The sequence below is a fragment of the Phocoena sinus genome, chromosome 4, assembly GCF_008692025.1.
Source record: "Phocoena sinus isolate mPhoSin1 chromosome 4, mPhoSin1.pri, whole genome shotgun sequence".
Taxonomy (NCBI): Eukaryota; Metazoa; Chordata; class Mammalia; order Artiodactyla; family Phocoenidae; genus Phocoena; species Phocoena sinus.
In genome coordinates, this window is record NC_045766.1 from 21,716,413 (window position 1) to 21,737,384 (window position 20,972).

The following is a 20,972-nucleotide window of genomic DNA, read 5'->3' on the forward strand; positions in this document are numbered from 1 at the left end:
CATATGTATATGTATAACTGATTCACTTTGTTATAAAGCAGAAACTAACACACCATTGTAAAACAATTATACTCCAATAAAGATGTTAAAAAAAAAAGAAGCAATGAAGGTGCTAGAAAAATTACTGTTTTGCAACCATCATCATAATGATTGATGCAGGCAAGAATCAATAATGGATGCTAAAACTCATGTGTGAAAGTTTGATAAGGAATAGGATAGTTCCATCATTTCAAAGTACCTCCCTAAATTACTTATTTAATACAGAAAGTAACATAGTAACTTTACAGTGGAGAAAACTGTTGGACATCACCTTAACCAAGTGATCAAAGTTGACATAACAAATCATCATCAACTGACTTGTGATGATGACTTATGCACTGAGAAGCAAACAATATTTTGTAGTGCTCCTACAAGGAAATGCATAACTCACATCTAACCATGAGGAACATGAGACAAGTTCAACATGAGAGACTTCTACAGAACAACCATCCTGTCCTCTCCAAAATGTAAATGTCACAGAGGAGCAAGGAGGGACTTCCCTGGTGGTCCAGTAGATAAGGCTCTGTGCTCCCAATGCAGCGGGCCCGGGTTCCATCCCGGGTCAGGGAACTAGATCCCGCGTACGCAACTAAAAGCCCGCCTGCCGCAACTAAGACCTGACGCAGCCAAGTAAATAAATACTTAAAATTAAAAAAAAAAAAAAAGGACCAAGGAATCTCTGAGGAACTCTTCAAGATTGAAGGAAATCTAAGAGCAATGACAAATACGTGTAACTTTGAATTGGGTCATGAACCAGAAAAAAATAACGTTAGGGAGGAAAAAGTATTTTCCTCTCTACCCTCCTAGGTTCTTGGCTAAGACCCTCTGTAGTAAGAGACAGATTAACAGGCAAAAACAGAAGTTTAATAACATGTGTACCTCCTGTATACATGGGAGACATCCAGGAAAACTGAGTAACTCCCCAGAGAAATGGCCCAAGCCACCACCTTAAATCTCTAGCTACAGACAAAAGAAGATATTGGGGCAGGGGAGGGGAGAGGCTACATATGGGGGGTGACCAGGAAAAAAGCACAGTAGACAAGAATAAAGTTGTTATACAGATTTGCATCGTTGCTTTCTCCATTGATAAGTTTCCTGAGATTTAGAGTCACCCTTCTCTTCCTGGTAAAGACAGGGAGATGCCCTTACAAATCGAGATTTCCCTTATCACTGTAAATGTCTCTTACAAAAGGGTAACTTCTACTCAGTTTTCAGAGCTTTCCTATGTCTGCTGTTTCTTAAAACTAATCAGCTTAAAATGATCTTTATGCCAAAAAGGTGTATTTGGGGGTGACAGACTCTGTACCCCTTCACTATAGAAGACATTATTGGGACAACTAGCATAAGTGGAATATGAAGTGTATATTAGATAATGCCAGATTGCCTAACAGTTCGCTAAATATTAAATCTCCTGAATTCATTAAGTTCCCTGTAGTTATGTAAGAGAGTACCCTTATTCTTAGAAAATAAATACTGAAGTACTAACGTACGAAGAGGCATGATTATCTGCAACTTAGTCTCAAACGATTCAGGAGAAAAAAAGAAAAAATAGAGAGAGAGTGTGTTAAAGAGAAAACCACAGGACTAAAATGGCATCACTTGTGCTAAAGCTCATGGTACCAAATCTAGATTTAATACCTGACCTAACTGTGGTTTTGACCTTCCCCAAAGATGCTGTCTTAATCCGCCAGTCTGGGATTTTTTCTGGTCAGCACCAATGAGGTAATCTGTCCTGTGTTACCCCTCTAGCCCTCCAAAGGAAGCAGAGGTAAAATGTATGATAGACCCTCGCCCTTCCCCACAAAGGTGACCTGGCCTGAAACAATCCTCTGTTTTCTTTTGTTAATAGCCTCGTTGCCCCTCCCTCTTTCTACTTGTAAAAACCTTCTATTCTGTACAGCCCCTCAGAGTGCCCTTCTGTTTACTAGATGAGATGCTGCCCAATTCACGAACCATTGAATAAAGTCAATTAGATCTTCAAAATTACTCAGTTGAATTTTGTTTTTTAACACAGGGGTGGGGGGAATGATATAGCAAATATGGCAAAATATTAACAGTGGGAAAATCTAAGTAAAGAATATAGTTCTGTAGTATATTTCTTACAATGTTTCTGTAGGTTTGAACTTATTTCAAAATAAAAATTTAAACTTTAAGAATAAAGGAATAAGAAAGTATTGTGAACAATATTATACCAGTAAAATTTTAAATATAAATAAATGAATAAATTTCCAGAAAAATCTAACCTGATAAAACTGACTCAGCTGAAAATTTAAATAGATTTATAATCATTAAAGAAACTCAGGCAGTAGTTTAAAATTTTCTCCACAGTTAAACACCAGCCAGACTAGATGGATTTACAGGTGAGTTCCACCAAACTTTCAAGGAACAAATATTTCAAACTCCCATTTTTATTCTTTGAAGCTATTATAACCTTGACATCAAAAGCACACATTGATACAAAAGACCATGAATAGCCAAAGTAATCCTGAGAAAGAAAAACGGAGCTGGAGGAATCAGGCTCCCTGGCTTCAGACTATACTAGAAAGCTACAGTCATCAAAACAATATGGTACCGGCACAAAAACAGAAATCTAGATCAATGGGACAGGATAAAAAGTCCAGAGATAAACCTATGCACTTATGGTCACCTAATCTATGACAAAGGAGGCAAGAATATACAATGGAGAAAAGACAGCCTGTTCAATAAGCGGTGCTGGGAAAACTGGACAGCTACACGTAAAAGAATGAAATTAGAACACACCCTAATACCACACACAAAAATTAAAATAGATTAAAGACCTAAACGTAAGGCTGGATACTGTAAAACTTTTAGAGGAAAACATAGGAAGAACACTCTGTGACATAAATCACAGCAAGATCTTTTTCTATCCACCTCCTAGAATAATGGAAATTAAAGCAAAAGTAAACAAATAGGACCTAATTAAACTTAAAAGCTATTGCACAGCAAAGGAAACATAAACAAAATGAAAAGAAAACCCTCAGAATGGGAGAAAATATTTGCAAATGAAGCAACTGACAAGGGATTAATCTCCAAAATATACAAATAGCTCATACAGCTCAATATGAAAATAATAACCCAATCAAAAAATGGGTAGAAGAGCCGGAAGGGGTGGGGCCGCCGACCGAGGCCCCGGGAGGCCTGGGGACGCCCGTGGCATGGCGGAGGCCCGGCATGTGGGGCGCGGAAATGAGGCTTCGGCCCCAGGCTTGGCTCCAGGCTGTGAGCTGGCACAGCTGCCCTGCTCGCTGGACGAGGCCACCAGGACCCAGGCCACCAGGAGCTCACTGTCCTCCGTTTTGGAAAGTCCTGGACCAGATGACCTAATGACAGGTTCTGCAGAAGTCAAACCATCTTCCTGTCCGAGGCAACAAGGGACGGAGGCTGCACAGGAGCCCTCGGCGTCCCATCCACCGTCTGAGCGACGCTGGAACAGCCTCTGCTCCTCTCTGAGCCCCACGCACCCAGCTCCACTACAGGGTGAGCTAGGCGTGAGGACCACATTTCTCAAGTTTTCCCCCAGGAGGGCTGTCCCCCAGGAACGGGGTCTCAGAGCTTGTGCAGGTGCAGCCGCCCTGGAGGGTCCATGTTCCGAGGGAAAGTCCGCTGAGGCATTTTTATGCCTTCCTCCATCCCTTTCCTCCTAAGAGGCCCAGCCAGCGGAGATGTTCTGAACTGGGCGGATGTTACTGGAACACCTGGGCTATGACACATGCTTCTTTAAAAGGATTTCCCCAAGAAGCTCCCTTTCAGGTGATCCCCCATCACGCCTGCAGTCTCTCTACCCACCTTGAGGACCAGGCTGAAGCGAGGCCCTGGGAGAGGCCCCCAGGAGAGACACGGTGGGTCTTCCGGTCCTGGAAAATGAGGCCTGTTTTTGTTTCCCCTGAGGTCAGTGGTGTCCTCCATCCTTAAGCTCCTGTCACAATGTTGGAAAGAAAAACCGATCTGACAAACAACATTTACTACTAGGAAACCACACAGAGACTCAGGCCTCTGCTTTCCCTGTGCTCACAGCCGAGTGTCTGGGTTTTCCTAAAAACCTCCCCCTACCTAGTTTCTCTGTGCATATATCACTGCATTTTGGACACTTGGCTGTTAAAGTTGTCTCCAAGCCTCTTTGGCATTGGATTAAAATATCTGCATAATTAAAAATAAGCCACCAAAAAAAAAAAAAAAATGGGCAGAAGATCTAAATAGACATTTCTCCAAAGAAGACATACAGATGGTTAAAAAGCACATGAAAAGATGCTCAACATCCCTAATTATTAAAACTACAATGAGGTATCACCTCACACTGGTCAGAATGGCCATCATCAAAAAGTCTACAAACAATAAATGCTGGAGAGGGTGTGGAGGAAAGGGAACCCTCCTACACTATTGGGGGGAATGCAAACTGGTATAGCCGCTATGGAGAACAGTATGGAGGTTCCTTAAAAAACTAAAAATAGAGCTACCGTATGATCCAGCAATCCCACTCCCGGGCATGTATCTGGAGGAAACCATAAGTGGAAAAGATACATGCACCCCAATGTTCACTGAAGCACTATTCACAATAGCCAGGACATGGAAGCAACCTAAATGTCCATCAACAGAAGAATGGATAAAGAAGATGTGGTACATATATACAATGGAATATTATTCAGCCATAAAAAGAACAAAATAATGCCATTTGCAGCAACATGGATGGACCTAGAGATTCTCATATAAATGAAGTCAGACAAAGACAAATATCATATGATATCACTTATATGTGGAATCTAAAAAAAGGCTACAAATGAACTTATCTACAAAACCAAAATAGAGTTACAGATGTAGAAAATAAACTTATGGTTACTAGGGGGTAAGGGGGATGTAGGGATAAATTGGAAGATTGGGACTGACATATACACACTACTATATATAAAATATATAACTAATAAGGACCTACTGTACAGCACAGGGAACTCTACTCAATACTCTGTAATGGCTTATAAGGGAAAAGAATCTAAAAAAGAGCGGATATATGTATTTGTATAACAGATTCACTTTGCTGTATACCTGAAACTAACCAACATTGTAAATCAATTATAACCCAATTCAAATTTTTTTTAAAAGCATACATTGATAAAATAATCAAGGTTAACATAGATAAAAAATCATAAATAAAATATGGGCGAACTGAATCCAGCAACCCATGAAAAATATATTCATTACCAAGTTGAGTTTATCCTAGGAATTCAAAGTATGCTTAATGTTAGAAAAGGCATTAATGTACTCAATTAAATTAACACATTAAAGAAAAAATACAATTTACATATTCAAAACTGGATAAGCAATTCCTATATAATCAAGGATCTGGCTGGCCATTGTCTCCCATTCCTGGGAGTCAGCCTCTAAACCCTGAGAATTTCCTGAGTGCTAGGAATGTCTTTGTTATTCATGATGGCTCTTCAGACCACCCCAGAGCTTATGCTAACATGACTCATGGTGGGTAGGGGAGCAAACTTTGTTGCCCCAAAATATGTCTCTTGGGCATGAGGATTAATTTGGCTGATTGTTTTTAAAAAACAGAAGACTCAGGAAGTTTGTCTTGTCACCACCCTTTTAACTGCCTGAAGGAATTTGGATAAAGGGCCTGTTCCCGGAATAGAGCCATTGCCAGAAATATTTACAAAGAATATGGGCTAGCTGTGATAGGGGAGACCCAGCAAGACCCAGAGATCAGAGTCCACTCTGTGTCCCATTGTCTCTGCACGGCCCAGCAAACATCTGTTTACCAAACATTTGCTTTTCCATATCCATGTGAATTCCCTTTCTCCCCTTTGAGGTCCCAAACTACTACCCCTAACATCCTCTTTTGTCTTTAGCTGAAGATGGTATTTAAGGTGAGGGCTTTGGTGAGTTACTCTGTTTTCTTGGGTCTCTCTCAGGTATACCTGTTATTAAACTTTTTGTTTGATTTTTCTCCTGTTAATCCACCTCATTGTCCATTTAATTCTTACACAAGTCAGAAGAACCTAGAAGGGTAGACGAAAATGTTTTCCTCCCTGACAGTGGGCCACTAGGTAGTTTATCTAAGGAAATGACTCAGTATGGGGGCTGGCTACCCAGAAAGAACAACCATGTGATTAGAGGGTTGAGGCTTCGTACCAGGTGATAGCAACCAGATCTCCAGGGAGGGGGGACTAGAGATTGAATTCAATCATATGGCTAATGATTCAATTAATCATGCCTACATAATGAAATCCCAATAAAAACCAATAAAATGTATTGATACCTCGAGTGAGCTTCCCTGGTTGACAACACTCTATGCATATCAGTACACATCAGTGTGCTGGGAGGGTGACTTGTCCTGATGCCACAGGGAGAGGACACAGCAAGCTTCCCACTGGGGACCCTCCCAGACCTCACCCTACGTGTCTCTTCTTCTGACTGGTTCTGACTTGTATCCCTTTTGCGATAATAAAACTGTAATTGTAACTATAGAACTTTCCTGAGCTTTGTGAGTCACTAGCAAATAATCAAACCTGTTTGGGTCGTGAGAACCCCCATATCTATAGCCAGTTATTCAGAAGTGGGGGATCCCTAGAAACCCCCTAGCTTTGGCTGGCGTCTGAAGTGAGGCCAGTCTGTGGAGCACTGTGCTCTTAGCCCATGAAGTCTGGCCTAACTCTTGGTGGTTAGTGTCAAAAGTCACTGCAGCAAAGAACAGATAAACCAAAACCTAATAATAAACGGTCATATAAAAAGGGAGGAAGAGAACAGATGGGCTGGGATAAGGTAGAAGCTAGAGTTCTCTGAATGTACTTTGTATTATGGTATTAAAAGGAAGAAAACAGGACTAAAATAGGGTTGCTTATGCTAAGCTCCATGTCACCAAACCAAGACTTAACTTAATTACAAGTTTGACTCTACCAGAAATAGCATCTTAAACCAGTCAATCAGAAATTGCCTATTCAGCACTAGCTAGGTAATCTGCCTGACAGACCCCTGTCATCCCCTAAAGGAAAGTAACCCTGCAATAACCAACCCACTTTTTTGACTAGTGTAACTTCCTTGTTCCTGCTCCCTTCTGCCTATGAAAGTCTTTCATTTTGTACAGCTTCTTGGAGCTCCTTTCCATCTGCTAGATGGGATGCTGCCTGATTCATGAATCACTGAATAAAACCTATAAGATCTTCAAAATTTACTCAGTTGGATTTTCTTTTTTAACAATGGTTTGACTTTGGAATCATATAAATATTTTGCATAAATAAAACACAAAATTGAATCAAAAAATAAAAAGCAACCCCTAAAAATTAAAACTAAAACAAACAAAATAATCTAATTCTTTGTCAGTCTGGTAGCATAACTACACAGAATTATTTCAAGTGACTTTATTTTATTTATTTATTTATTTGTATGGAAGTATAGTTGACTTACAATATCATGTAAGTTTCAGGTGTGATCCTTTCTTTTTTTTTTTAATATTTATTTATTTGTCTGTGCCGGGTCTTAGTTGCTGCACTTGGGATCTTCATTGCGGCAGGCAGGCTCTTAGCTGTGACGTGCATGTGGGATCTAGTTCCCGGACCAGCGACGGAACCTGGGCCCCCTGCCTTGGGAATGCGGAGTCTTAACCACTGGACCCCCAGGGAAGTCCCTCAAGTGACTTTAAACACAGTATTTTGACTGTACACCCTAGTAGGATAGATCACAGGGTTAAAAAAAAAAAGATCAAAAGGAATCAAAGCTGCATTCAACAGTCTTGTTGTCTGTTGTAATATTGGTATGGTTATTCTGAAAAGAGTAGAATCAATAAATACATCCCTAACCCCAAGATTATGGTGTATAAATATTATTACCCTTTAAAAGGAACCAGGGCTCTTTGGACAAATTTTGCCACATCTGGGGAAGGAAATATACAAAAAGATCCTGGTACATCTTGTTGTAACAGAAATCAAGGAACATGTCAAAGGCTACTGGGGGCATCTCAGTAGTACACTGGAACAGCTTGAAGAAGCTCCTGCTGGCCAAAGATGGGAAAATTTAAGCATTGAAAATAATAATGAAGAATGAAATACTGCCATTTGCAGCAACATGGATGGACCTAGAGAATAGTATACTTAGTGAAGTCAGACAGAGAAAGACAAATATGATATCACTAATATGTGGAATCTAAAAACTAATACAAATGAATCTATCAATACATACAAAACAGACTCACAGACATAGAAAACAAACTTATGGTTACCAAGGGGGAAAGTGATGAGGGGAGGGATAAATCAGGAGTTTGGAATTAACATATACACACCACTATACATAGAACAGATAAGCAACAAGGATTTACTGTATAGCACAGGGAATTATATTCAATATCTTATAATATTACCTACAATAGAAAATATTCTGAAAAAAATATGCATATGCATATGTATAACTGAATCACTTTGCTGTGTACCTAAAACTAACACAATATTGTAATTCAACTATACTTCAATTAAAAAATAACAATAATTATTATTTCAATAGATTGAAACACCAAATATATAAAAGTATACTTTAAAAAACACAACAAATAGGGCTTCCCTGGTGGCGCAGTGGTTGAGAATCTGCCTGCTAATGCAGGGGACACGGGTTCGAGCCCTGGTCTGGGAATATCCCACATGCCGCAGAGCAACTAGGCCCGTGAGCCACAACTACGGAGCCTGCGCATCTGGAGCCTGTGCTCCGCAACAAGAGAGGCCATGACAGTGAGAAGCTCCGTGCACCGCGATGAAGAGTGGCCCCCGCTTGCCACAACTAGAGAAAGCCCTCGCACAGAAACAAAGACCCAAAACAGCCAAAAATAAATAAATAAACAAATGTGGGGTTTAAAAAAAAGAAAAAAGAATATTATAAAAAAAAAAACCACACAACAAATATATAAAAATACATTGATTTGTAATGATAATTTTATAAAGCCATCATTGGATGTCTTTGGAGGTTGCTAGGATGTCAACTCATTCTGAAATTGACACTTAAAAAGAATCCAGCATTTATCTTGCCTTTCCCATTCAGACTCTTTTTCACGGTAAACAAATAATTGATTAAATTCTTCTTTACAGAAAAATCACAAATGATAAATGTAGGAAGAGTTAATGACTTAGAAAATGACTATTTTGCAATCTCTAATGAAATCATAGCGATAATGATCAACAATGGCTGCCAAAAGCATGGCATGAAAGGTGAATGGGAGACTGTAATAGATGGGTTAGGCTGATGCCATCTGAACAAGTTGATAAGTATTAAGATCACTAAAAGTGAGACAATCGGATATTATGTATCTCCTGATGTGACGAAATAGGAAGTACACAGCACCACCTATAGAGAAATTTTGCTAAATAAACATTTTAAAATTTTAAACATTTTTTTAAAAGAAAAAAGAAAAGATCCTAACTCTAATCAACTCTCTGCTTCTAATTATTAGCTTTCAGAAACACAAGGGATGGAATAACACGTAAATAACAGTTCAAAATTAAATCAGATAAATACAGAAGGCAAGATATCCTATAGTACAAATGAATTAGTTTCTTCACCAAATAAATAGCATTTTTAAAAAGAAGAGAAAAAATTTACAGTCTAAAGAGATTTAAGAAACACACTAACGAAATGAAATGTGTGCAACTTTTTGCATCCTGGTTCAAATAAACCAACAAAAAAATTACAATAATTTGGAAAATCAGGAAAAACTGAACTCACACTGGATATTAGATGATATTAAAGAATTATTATTATGGGGGTGGGGGAGTAATCATGGGTATTGTGGCTATGCTTCTTAAAAGTCCTCATCTGGGCCTCTTGCCTTCCAAGATGGCCCACACTCTGTCTATGGAGTGTGTATCTCCCTGAATAAACCTTCTTTCACTTTACTTTGTCTTGCTCTTGAATCCTTCCCTGCACGAAGCCGAGAACCCACACTTGGCAGCCATCCCAGGGACTCAGACATGACTTGGGATGTGACCATCCTCTCACACTCCACTCTCTTTCCTGCAACATCTTTTCTGGCACCCAATGCGGGGCCTCATAGGTCATAATCTTGATCCACCTATTGGGCTATGGCTCCCCTCTGAAGGGTGGCTGGGCCTTATCCTGAGCCACGTAGATTCAAGTAGCCCGTTAAGTGGCAGCTGACGTCGCCTGCAGGATCCGGCAGAGACCAGTTCTCTGGCCGTGAAGAAGCGCACTGAGGCCAAGGCTTCTCCCCCTCAGTCTTTCTCATTCTCCTATTGCTCTATCTCTTTGGACTTGAAAAGATCCACCCAGACGACCACCAAACATCCAAATTAAGACTGCGTGGCAAGTAACTGACAACCTGGTTGGGTCTAAAGGACTCCTGCCAGGGGGCTTATCTGGTGGCGCAGTGGTTGAGAATCTGCCTGCTAATGCAGGGGACACGGGTTCGAGCCCTGGTCTGGGAGGATCCCACATGCCGCAGAGCAACTAGGTCCGTGAGCCACAACTACTGAGCCTGCGCATCTGGAGCCTGTGCTCCACAACAGGAGAGGCCGTGATAATGAGAGGCCCGCACACCGTGATGAAGAGTGGCCCCCGCTTGCCACAACTAGAGAAAGCCCTCGCACAGAAATGAAGACCCAGCACAGCCAAAAATAAAGAAATAAAATAGATTTTTTAAAAAAATGTCCTTATCTGTTAGAGGTACACATTACTGTACTTACAGATTAAATTACATGATGCCTGGGAATTACTTTCAAATACCCGAAAAAAAAAAAAAAGTGGGGGAGGAGATGGTACAAGAATGGCAGGAAATTGATCACTGTTGAATTTGGATGATGGGTCATGAGGATTCATCATAACATTCTCTCTAATTTTGTGTACATTACATAATAAAAAGTTAAACATATTATCACCTTAATAGTTGCAGAAAAAGTTCATTTGATCACGGTCAACAACCATTCATAATTGCTATTCTTAGCAAATTAGGAATAGAAGGGAATTTACTTAACTAAGTGTGCTTATCAAAACCTACAGCAAACATTATAGTTAACAATGAAACAAACATTTAAAAAAATCAGGAATAAAACAAGGATGCCCCTACTGTTACCACTTCTCAGCACTGCTGAATCAGAGAACCTAATCAGTACAAAAATTCAAGAAAAAGAAATGAGATACAAGGATTGGAAAAGAACAAATAACAGTTAATTTTCTCAAATGAAATGATTCTCGACCTAGAAAAACCCAAAGTGACAATAAACAAATTATTAGAATTATTCTCAGAATAACTAAGTTTAGCAAGGGAATGGTAAGGAAAACAAATGGTATTTACCCTCAGTGGGGAGAGAGAGGATTCAACAGAGATAGAACACAGGTAGCTTTCAAAGGCATTGGTAATGTTCTATTTCTTAAGATAGATGGTGGAGAGGAGGCTGTTTATTTTATTATACTACATACCTTATAGTGTGTGTGTGTGTGTGTGTGTGTGTGCGCGCGCACATGGTTTTGTTTGTATGAAATGTCTTATAATAAAAAATTAAAAGCAAATGAAAAATAATGGATTCCCTATTTCTGGAATTCCTAAAGCATAAAACATATGGCCTCGTCTGTCAGGGATGTCGTAGAGATAATTCTTGCTTTGGGAAAATTACAGTAACTTGCTCTTGAATGTCAGTTGCCATTTTCAAAATTTCTCTAATAGTTTTTATATCACCCAATTATTGCCATGTGGCAGTGTGAACTTGGGGTTGCCCATGCTAAAGGTTCAGAAATAGCCAGAACAAAACCTATGAATCACAGAAGTAGTAATTAGTAAAAAAAATATATATATAGTGCACAACATCAAAAAGACAGTTTGCAAACTGGGAGCCCTCAAGCCAAACCTGGGATGAGTTTCAGGGGTACAACATTACAAAACAGCTCAGATAGTGAGAAGGCAGTGTCTTCGTGGTAACTGGTAATTAAGCTCAATTAATGACTAAGCTGGTTTTGTCTGCTCAGGGAAACTTCAAGACTGGTCCCCATTTGCTTTTGATTTTAACCCCAAATATTCAGATATTTACCAAAATTCTGGAAATAAAAAAATTTTAATGTACGCAACTATTTTGAAACACTGCATGGATCTACACTGTGAAGGCCAAACAGAAGACACCTATCTGTAGGCTCCTAGGCTATGACCTCTGTCTAGACTCATAATCTTAGGAGTAGCCTTCCACCCTGAGTCAGTAGGGTCATTCCCTTTTAGACGGGCCCTGAGTTCTCCAGTACACCCCACAACTCCCCATTCTTCTCACACCCTGCCATCTTCATTCTTCTACACTGGCCCAGCAGGTAGCTGCGTTTGCAAACCTGTCTTCCAGAATCTACGGCATTCATGGGAATTACCTGTATTTCTCTCAATTCAACATCAGAGGGCAGGCATGGAAAATAAGAGGAGAAACCCATAGCTTTTGCTACTACTAGTACTTTCAGGGAAAGGAATCTAGGGATTCACCATGTGCATCTGAATTCTCACCATGAAAACGTTACATGTTTATCTGAATTGAGAGGTATTCTGCAAACACAAGGTATGAGGCTGGGAATGTTCATGTCTTGCTAGAGCTGATCAAAACCAGCAGCCACAGTCTAAAGTGGGGCCTCTCTATACAAATGCTGCCCTAAGGATCAAAGCTTGGCGTTATGCAAGCATGTGGCTCGGGACAACCAGAAACTTGGTTTATTTCAGAAATTCTTACAAATGAGTGAATGATTCAGTAAGCTTCAATTACACTTTTCTGCTGAACATGTCCCTTGAAAATCTCTCCGGGTCTTCTCTCTTCATATAGTAAATGAGGACTCTACGGGGCAAGGTGGGGACAAGCTAGCCTCTGTCACAAACAATGGCCAGTTACACGGCATGTGGTGTGCTGGTAAATGCTTAGCAACCAGTTCTCAAAACAAACAAAAAAGCCCAAAACTCTGATTCATGGCATTGCCATTTCCATGGCGTAAATACTCCTACCTTCACCAACTTCAAGCTACCAACATGGCATCACTGAACATGGAGTTGGGAATAGAGGCACACAATGGGCTCTCAGCAGCCAGTACAAGTCAGCTTTACCACACCACTGACTCCCACCCACCCTCCACCTCCATTGCAAAGTTAACTCAACTGTGGAAGCAGGCCTACCCTAACATTTGCAGAGTTTAGCGTGAGGATATAAATGGAGGCCCAAAGACTATATGTCTAAATATTTAAGTTATAAGTCAACCTAACAAACTCTTGATTAAAATATCGCTTATCCTGCTGCCATGACAAATATACCATCATAATTACCTAGTCAGGTTTACATTTAAAATTCTATGCCTAACACAGCCAGACAGAAGAAGCCACCCCTGGCCCTCTATCCCAGGCCCAGCCCCTGCCCCTGCTCACCGCAACACACACAGCCCTAGTCGTGCTTCCAAGCTCCACTGCACCCTGCGCAAACGGCAGCCGCTTGGCCATCCCTTGGCCCAAGTGTGAGCACATTGGCAGTGTGGTCTCTGCACAGGAGAATGGGCCCAGGGTAGAGGCCACACCAGCATAAAAGTGGACTTGAGTTCATCTGGGCAGGGAGTTATGGGGTCCCAATACCTGAAGCATGGAGGAAGGGGTGAGTCTCCAAATGGGCATGTCTCCATTGCCCTGTAGATTCTTCATCCCTTGGGGAGGTTAAAGCCAGACCAGGGCCAAAGCAGGCCCTTTAGAGTACAGGACTCGGAGCAGGGAACTGTCGCTGAGAGTGATTACTGCACAGAAGTCCCTCCAGCCATCCAGGTCCTCGATGATCTACAGTGTTTAACCTCCCGACCTTGACAGGGCTCCTGAAATTTCAGTCACTCAGGTAGAGTACTGAGTACTTACAATTGGCTGGGACTGAGCTGTATGGTGAAGGAATGAAAAGATCTTTCTGGCCCCAATATTCCCCAAAGGATAGCTCATTACACTGAGTCTTCACTTATACTTTAGAGAGGGGTCAGCAAACCAGGACCCGAGGGCCAATCCTGCCAGGCTGTTTTCGTATGGCCCTTGAGTCTAGAATGGATTTTACATTTTGAAAGAGTTAGGAAAAAATCAAAAGAAGACTATTTCATGACATGGGAAAATTATATGAAATTCTAATTTCAGTATCCATAAATCGAATTTTATTGGAACACAGCCCAGCGCATTTGTTTACACATTGTCTGTGGCTATTTTCACTCTACGACTGCAGAATTGAAGGGTTGCCTCAGAGACTATGGCCACAAGGCCTAAATTATTTACTCTGACCCTTTACAAAGAAAGGTTGCCTGCTTTAGAGTTAAATTTCTATCCTGTGTTTCTCCAGAGAAGATGGGTGATATGGAGGGTAAAGGGATGTGAAACCCTGAGAAGGAAGGGCAGGAAGGGGACCAGGAAAAGGGAGACCAGAAGTTCTGACTGGGCGAACTACAGAACCTTACCCCCTTTCCTTAGAAAAGAAACGCTACACAAAGGCAGGGAGTGCATTTAAGGACAAAGAGGAAGGAGAAGTTGGCATGTTACCCTCTAACTTCATCAACACCCAGGCCAGGGTTTGCCTTTATTTTTCCCATTAATCTCATTTATAGCCTCCACTTAATTGGAACATTAAATCTCAACAGTGGAAGTCGCTACAGTTCCTTGTCCGTGTAATGATTTTTTATGGTTGAAAACAGCATTGAGGGCTCATCGTTAAAACATCTAGAGCAGCTCTGTCTCCTAGAAATATAATGTAAGCCAGGTAATAACCTATAAGGGAAAAGAATCTGAAAAAAATAGATATATATGTATGTATAACTGAATCGTTTTGCTGTACACCTGAAATTAACACAAAACTGTAACTCTACTATATTTCAATAAAAAAAAACAACTAAGGGTAGACAAACTTTAAAAAAACAATAAAGAGGGAATTCCCTGGTGGTCCAGTGGTTAGGACTCAGCACGTTTTCACTGCCAGGGCCGGGGTTCAATCCCTGGTCAGGGAACTAAGATCCTGAAAGCCTTGCGTTGCAGCCAAGAAAAAAATAAAATAAAAAATAACAATGTGGGCTTCCCTGGTGGCGCAGTGGTTTAGAGTCCGCCTGCCGATGCAGGGGACATGGGTTCGTGCCCCGGTCCGGGAAGATCCCACATGCCACGGAGCAGATGGGCCCGTGGGCCATGGCCGCTGAGCCTGCGCGTCCGGAGCCTGTGCTCCGCAATGGGAGAGGCCACAACAGTGAGAGACCTGCGTACTGCAAAAAAAATAAATAAATAAATAAAAATAATGTAAGCCAGAATATAATTTTTAATTTTCTAGTAGCCTCATTTTTAAAAGTAAAAAGAACTGGTAATATTAATAAAGTCTCTTACTTGATCCAATATATCTACAGTATTATCAATTCAACATGTAATCAATATAAAATTATTAATGAGCCATCAAATTATTCTCAACACACCTAAACATTTTCTAATAACTGAGTCAAGTTTCAAATGTAAACTGAAATTAAATAAAATTAAAATTCAGTTCCTCAGTTGCACTAGTCACATTTTAAGTGCTTAATAGTCACATACGGCTAGTGACACTGCATTAAACAGTGCAGCTCTACACAGATCCACAATACAGAACTGCCATGCATTGTCCTCTGTGATTAGTTTCTATCAACACAGGGCATCATTAAATATTTACAGAGCACTTATTCTCTCCCTTTAAGCTTTCCAGACAACAGGAAAATGACATGTGTAATGTCTCCATGTTGACTGCCTTCTTTGCTTTCTGGCACTGCAAAATATGCCAGGCTCACCTCGAACCTTCCCAGCAGCTTCATCTTTTTAACAGATAATTTCGGCCAGGTCATCCCCTGCTTCACACCCCTCAGTGACTTTCAGAGAATAAAATCCTTACTGCAGTTTCAAGGCCCTTTTTCACTTCTCAAGCCTCAATCCCTGATGCTCTCCGCCCTTGCTCCCCTTGCTCACCTGTACTCCAGTTACCTGGGGGTTCTGACAGTTCCTAAGACATGTCCAGCTACTTCGACCTCAGGGCCTTTGCACGGCTAGCTCTGTCATGCTTCACTTTTCACCTCATATCCCCTCCGCAGAAAGGATTCCTCTACCTCTGTACCTAAAAGAACTCCCATTCTCAAGTTACTTATCATCTCACCACCCGCCCATCTCACCTCAGCACTGGGTATAATCTCTGTTATGGTTGCTTTAAAGCATATATATTGTCAACTCTTTTTTCTTTATTTTTGGCATTTAAAAATAAGGTTTAAATCAATACAAATGCAGCAGCTATAAATGCAGACTGATACAGGAAAGTTAAATTGGGCATCAAATCTGACAGTGTTGCCATTGGTGACATGATTTCCAACCCCTTGAACAACCCTTGGCAAAATTCCAAACAAAATAAAGTACATTGTTCTTTGGTTTACGCAGTAGTTGCACCCCTGGAAAATTCAGTGTTTATTAAAGTTGAGCAGAAAATACTTTTGTGTTTACATATAAAACGGGATTAGGTTTTAGGCTCAGAGCATTATAAACAAGTTTTCCACCTACTTGAGTGTCAGGCAGGGCACTTGAGAGTCATGTACAATCTGCAACCGTTTTTCACTGAGCCAGACTGTCCTGGGCTTGGCAGGATGTTTAGCATCCCTGACCTCACCCTGACCTTGCCAGCAGGTCCCCCAATCACTGTGCCACTCAAATGGGTCCCCATTTGACTGAGATCTCTAAAACATTTTGATTTCTAAAACCCCTCTGTTTTAGATTTCTAGAACACCTCCTGGGCTGGCTAGGGCCATTGTTTTAAAAGAAGTCGTGACACAAGACTGAGACCCATAGATTAGGCAAGCAAAGAGACCATGAGATAGGTGTGTCTGTGATCACCCCACCTCACCACAGCAGCTATCACGATATTAGAAATGTGCTATAACTGCTGGGAAGATATTCTGTTATCGGGAAGGCAACAGAGCACCTGTGTGTGAGGTCTTCCCTGAGCCCAACAGGGAGTCACCCCTTCTTCCTCTAATCCCCGTAGCTTGGCACCTCTCTTGGGCCACTGAGGGCTTCTGCTGTGTATCAGTATTACCTAGTGTACAGTCGTCCTCCCTATTAGCCTGCAGGCTCCAGGAGAGCTGCATGCAATCCACTCCTGCATCTCTAGCATCCAGACTGGAACCCAGCATATACTCCACCAACATCCGTGGAAGAAATACATGTGTATGGGCTTTAACCAGGGACGAATGGGAGATGGATCAGGCCTGAGGCAAGCCCTCTCCCAGGCTGTTCCTAAATGCACCGTTGAGCATCTGGGAACCCTGAGCCCCAACACAGACCAACCAGGTCCTGGGCTAGACCCGGGATGCAAGTGAGCAAGACAAATGCCTGCGCCTGGAGAGGAAACAGACCCCACACCCTTGGCAACTGTGGCAACTGAGGAATGCATGGGGCTGGGTGTTGTGGAACAGGGGCAGCTAACTCTGCCTAGAACGGCTGGAGCAAGGGAACAGGTCCAAAGGACGGTGTCTGAGCAGAGAGTAGGAGTTAGCAGGAGTTGGCCTGGGTGAGGATAGAGATAGTTCCAAGCAGAGGGAGCCAAGCTTGCAAAGTCACATTAAGGGAACTCTTCCTCCAGATACCCCTTAGGCACTGCCCTCCTCTGGTCACCACCATGTCAAGGAGACAGGAGGAGCACAGGAGAGAGACTGGGGGCAAGTTCCAGAGCATAACTTACTTTAAAAGACAAACAAACTGCATATCCAGCGGTCAGCCCCGCCTCTCTCTCACCAAGCCTCAATTACTGACCAAGTTCTTCAGCGCTTAGACAAGTCCTCTTGACTTCCTGAGGATTCCACCTGTTGGAAGTGCCTTTCCTTGGGGATATGATGTTTCCAGACCAACATCTCTATAAAAAGTGTGACCTGACCTTCCTACACTGTTGGTGGGAATATAAACTGGCACAAGCACTATGGAGAACAGTATGGAGGTTCCTTAAAAAACTAAAAATAGAGTTACCGTATGATCCAGCTATCCCACTACTGGGCATGTATCTGGAGAAAACTCTAATTCAAAAAGATACATGCACACAATGTTCATAGCAGCACTATTTACTATAGCCAAGACATGGAAGCAACCTAAATGTCCATCAACAGAGGAATGGATAAAGAAGATGTGGAAAAAAAAAAAAAAAAAAGAAGATGTGGTACATATATATAACGGAATATTACTCGGCCATAGAAAAGAACAAAATAATGCCATTTGCAGCAACATGCATGGACCTAGAAATGATCACACTAAGTGAATGAAGTAAGTCAGACAGAGAAAGACAAATATCAGATGATACCACTCATATGTGGAATCTAATTTTTTTAAATAATATAAATGAACTTATTTACCAAACAGAAACAGACTCACAGACTTCGAAAACAAACTTATGGTTACCAAAGGGTAAACATGGTGGAGAGGGATAAATTAGGTGCTTGGGATTAATATACACATACTACTATATATAAAATAGATAACCAACAAGGACCTACTGTATAGCACAGGGTTCTCTATTCAATATTCTTCTATAATCACCTATATGGGAAAAGAATCTCAAAAAGAACGAATATATGTATATGTATAACTGAATCACTATGCTATACACCTGAAACCAACACAACATTGTAAACCAACTATACTCCAATAAAATATTTTTTAAAAAGTGAGACCTGATTCACTTAGCCAGTCAGGTTCTCTCCCTAGCACACCTTTGCGGGGAAGGCAGAGGCACTCAGGTTTACAGAGCTCCTACTCTGTTCCAGATGTGGTTCCAGGTGCTCTACATATGTCACCTGGTGCAATCCTCCCAACACACCACAGAGCAGGCATTAAAATCCCTGTTTACAGTTGAGGAACCTGAGGCTCAGAGTGGCCATGCAACGTGCCCAATATCACACAGCTCTTAAGGGGCCTACCAGTCTCCCCCCAGCCCCTAACAACAACTTCATGATGGTTTGAGGGGTGAAGGTGTGACCTGTGTGAGGACTCCAGGGGCAGGATTCTCAGGAAGAGTCTCCTTGGCCAGAAAGAAGAATCAGCCAGTCTATGACAGAGGTGCAGTCTGGGGTCTGGCTCAGGTGATCATCAGTGAAACACAGAAGATACCTTCCTCTAGGAGGTTTGTGAGCCTTAAACGAGTGAATGCCTGGTACGTAGGAGAGGCTCACTCCCATGCATTCCCTGCTCTGCTAGCCTGATATGCCTGTGCTCTGTTATCCATGGCCAGTTAGCTTTCCAGCCTTTGCCCACAGTTGGTGCCTCTGCAAATCAATCAGGCAGATAGCAGGAGACAGGCAGTGCACTCAAACCTTTTAACTAAAGAGACTTTGCAAAGGCACAATAGGCAGGGATAAGGCAACCATCAAGAGGTTATGAGCTACTTAAGTACCAGCCGTGCTGAGAAACCCTTTCTACCCCCAGACCTGAAGGACAAAAGAAGGGGACAGAATTACTGGAGTCTAGTAAAAGCTGGGACTGCAGAGAAAGGTCCGCCCACCAGAAGCTGTGGCTGTCCATCATTGGTTCTCAGATTTTACAGAGCATCAAAATCACCTTGGAGGGCTTGTTCAAATACAGATTGCTGGGCCCCCCAGAAGGTCTGGCGTTGGGCCAAGAACTTGCATTTCTATGAAGCTCCTAGGTGATGAAGATGCTGCTGGTATGCTGATCACTTTTTGAGACCCACTGCCTCAGAGGAGCAGAACCGCAGTGAGGAGGTGTAAATGCCCTGACCTCTCTCTCCTTCCATCTTCCAGTCCTCTGCTGATATTTTCCATTGGCTGGACCCGACCTGATTGCTAGAGGGTAGAGGCTGGAGAGAACCTACTGCTGGGACACAGAGCAGGGAAGAAAATGGATCTGAGAGGCACAGAACAAGGAGTAATCAGCAACCCTCCTCCCCTCCCTCTCCCCTCCACTTCCACCACTCCATTCTCATTCAAATAGTCTTCTGTCCTATGGCTTCTCTGAATATTATTCTTGAGTGCTAGAATACATTATATTTTGCTCAGAGGCTTAAAGAAAATTATGATTCTCTCAACTCAATTAAATAAATAAGCTATATGTCTTATTTCCCTGCAGTAATTGTATGCATTTCCTGTGTTGAGAAGTATTGAGATTCATATCCGGAATAAAGCTGTCATTCTTCACCCCCTTTTTTTTGACACCAATTGTACTTGAACATTTGTTACTTTTTTTTTTTAATTTATTTATTTTTGGCTGTGCTGGGTCTTCATTTCTGTGCGAGGGCTTTCTCTAGTTGTGGCAAGTGGGGGCCACTCTTCATCGCAGTGCACGGGCCTCTATCGCGGCCTCTCTTGTCGTGGAGCACAGGCTCCAGACGCACAGGCTCAGTAGTTGTGGTGCACGGGCCTAGTTGCTCCGCAGCATGTGGGATCCTCCCAGACCAGGGCTCGAACCCATGTCCCCTGCATTAGCAGGCAGATTCTCAACCACTGTGCCACCAGGGAAGCCCCTTCACTTCACCCCTTTTAATTCAGCTTTCCCACAGCTGTTTCCAGGAGGTCAGTTTTCTGATTAATTCTTTTTTCTTCGAATTTAAGGTTTTTTTAAACCTAAGAAAATGATAATGAAACAGTATTTCTTGAACTTTCTCACAATGTCCCTTCTTACATCCTTTGTCCCAACTTTGAGGAGTAAAAACATTTTTTTTTTTTTTAGCAGGGAGCCTAAATCTCTGAAGATTTGTATGAAGAGTTCAGGAGGAAGAAAATCTGTTTAATTAAATTACACTTTATATTTGTGAATGAAAACATTAACCATTGTTAGTAGTTCTTCAAAAATCCCAAGTCTCCAGAGCGATCCTTGAGACTGAGATAATTTATACACAGCAACTCCCAGAACTGAGGCAGGATTGATAAGAAGAGAAATCAAGGTGCTCTGGGCCAGATGCCTG